The sequence below is a fragment of the Halyomorpha halys genome, unplaced genomic scaffold (assembly GCF_000696795.3).
Source record: "Halyomorpha halys isolate HHAL.00 unplaced genomic scaffold, Hhal_1.1 Scaffold1.1, whole genome shotgun sequence".
Lineage (NCBI taxonomy): Eukaryota > Metazoa > Arthropoda > Insecta > Hemiptera > Pentatomidae > Halyomorpha > Halyomorpha halys.
In genome coordinates this window covers 2921996-2924901 of record NW_027115366.1, presented here as the reverse complement: position 1 = coordinate 2924901, position 2906 = coordinate 2921996, and positions in this window count along the sequence as shown.

The following is a 2906-nucleotide window of genomic DNA, read 5'->3' as shown; positions in this document are numbered from 1 at the left end:
CCTCCAGAATCCAATCCTTACCGTCCAAAATCCTTCGTAAAATCCTTAATGCTCCTTACTTTGTCACAAATCAAGTCATCCATCAGGACCTCAATGTTCCATGTGTTGCCGATTTGGCCAGATCCAGATGCCGTTCCTTCCATAACAAACTTCTCAACCACCCAAATCCACTTGTTTCTAGCCTGGCTTCTCCTTCGTTACCTAATAATCCTCCTAGGCGTCTGAAGAGAAGATGGCCTCGAGATCTTCTCCTGTAGAAATGTTATTGGAGTTCTATCAGTGGGTACTCCACATGTTTGTATCATGTCACCTACAGTAAATTTACTTGTTGCATATATTTGTATACAGTTGTAAACAACAATAAAAAAAAATTCACTATTATAATTTATTGGGAGCACGGGGTAAAGCGCGTGGCTACTAACGCTAAGGACCTGAGAACGAATCCAACTGGGCTGAAAATTGTTCACTATTACACTGTAGCCGTGAGTCAACTCCTGAGGGTTATGGGGCCCTCCTGGGGTTCACCCAGCCTCATAAATTGGGAAAAAATATGGCAGTCGAGCTTGATTCAGACCAAATGCACAACCGTTGGTCAAGTAACAGTAATTCTTTACAAAGTACTGAACCCCTGACCCCCTTATGGGTTGTATTGGTACAGATTTTAACATTTTTTATATTATTTATTTTATATTATATTTTGAATATATAAAAATAAAAATTTCTTTGTGATCAAATTTGAGGCCTGTTTACGGAAAAGAACATTCGATCAAGTTCATGGTCGGATATCCATTCTACTTGTGGCCTCTAAAATGTTTGTTTATCCTAGTAACCTGTTTAAAGGATCTATTATACTTCAATTAAATATGCAGCAGAAACAAGACGTATACTGGACGGATGTGATTGGAGAATAGAAGCTTTATCCACATTTTAAGAATGAAAAGCAACTTGTAGTAGCTACAAACAAAAGAAAATGCAAACTCTCCAGTGCCTATTGCCACTTACAGGTGATATAACTTCGATAGTACAAGAGCCGAGAAGAAAAACAGGCAGTTATCTCACCCCAATTTTTGATTACTTTAATGAAAACTATGTATAATTATTAGTCAAAATTTATGAGTCTGCCAAGTATAGGTAGGGGGAATGAAAAATGCCGACTGTTTCAAAACCTTAAAAAACATTAATTTTTCATTCCGAGTTCTATATCTTTAAAACTACCAACAATATTAGAAAATCTAAGATCATTTAATGACGAGTATATTTGCTGAAATATTAGCCCTAATAGAGCTATATACGTCCAATAGTTCTTCAGATATAGCTTTTTAAAAAGAACCAATTCTCAAAAATATACTGAAAGATTATATGAGTAGTTAGTTCATTTATTTTGAAAAATCTATATCTCAGGAACTATGGGCCGTATAGATTTATATTAGCACTCAAATTAAGGCTAGTTTAACATACTATAAAGTAGTTTATGAGGTTTACCTTCGTGAGAATAGTAGGTTTCCTGATATTTCCTAAAATAAATTTAAGAAAAACTTTATTTCATCAAACATAGAGTGTAGAGATGTCTATCAGCACTCAAAATAAAGCTGGTTAAATTTAGTATAAAATAGTTTATAACCTTTATCTTTGTATAAGTAGTAGTTTTTATGATATTTGACAAAATAAACTCACAAACTGTTAATTTCTTGTTGTTCGTATAAATGTTGGATATTTGAAAAAATATATCTCTAGATCCATAAGACACACATAGGTCTGTCAACACTCAAATTAAAGGAAATTTTACTCACTACAATGTAGTTTATGACACTGATCTTCGTAGGGGTAGTAGTTTTTATGATATTCCCATATAAATTTGGCAAATGAAAATTTGTCCGAAGAACTATAAATCAATTTATTTTAGCAAATATCATGAAAACCTTTCCTATGAAGTTCCTTTCCTATGAAGTTTTCCTATGAAGTTTCAGTTCATAAACTACTTTATAACTCATTAAACTATCTTTAATTTTATTGCTAATAGGCATTTGCACGTCAGATGGTTTTTAAGATATAGATTTTTCATAATAAATACACTAACTACTGATCTTTCAGTACGTTCTGTATATTTTTATGAAATGTTGCTTTTAAAAAAGCAATATTTTGAAAAATATGGAACGTTAATAGCTTTATTAGGGCTTATATTTTAGGAAATTTACTCTACTTTAAATTATGTTCTCTTAGATTTTCTATTGTAGTTTGTAGTTTTCAAGATATAGGGCACCGAATGAAAAATTACTTATTTTTAACGTTTTGAAACAGTCGCCATTTTTTATTCGCCCTATTTATACTTAGCATACTTGTCAATTTCAACTAGTAATTATGCATAGTTTTCATAAAAGTAATAAAAAATTGGGGTGAAATAACTGCCTACTTTTTGATATGCCTTTATTTGAACTACTGGTTAACAATAAAATATAAAAGAATTGATCTGATGCGAAAACCTTGCTTGTTATAATAAATTTGTTGATGGCATTCTGAGGATTCAATGACTTGATAGGCATTGAAACTTTGTTTTCCTGAAATTTAAATTACTAAAAATCAAGTAAAATCGTTAAATTCAAATTTTATTTCAATATAAAATGCATTGTCACTATATACATGCCTTTTTAGAATATTTATTATGAATTATATTAGCAGTGCCTATTGCCACCACTGGCTGACTCCCTTGCTGATTTCAATAAAACTTTTTTTTTTTTAAGGGATTAATATTTTAACATTTATTTTTGTATAATTTTGATTCAAATATTAGCTCATCCCTAATTAATTATGGAAAAATTTGAGGTTTTTAATTTTAGTAGTTTAGTCATTATGTATTTTGCGAGTTCAGTTTGATTCAAACAAGGTTAGTTAAGCTTATCATATATTAA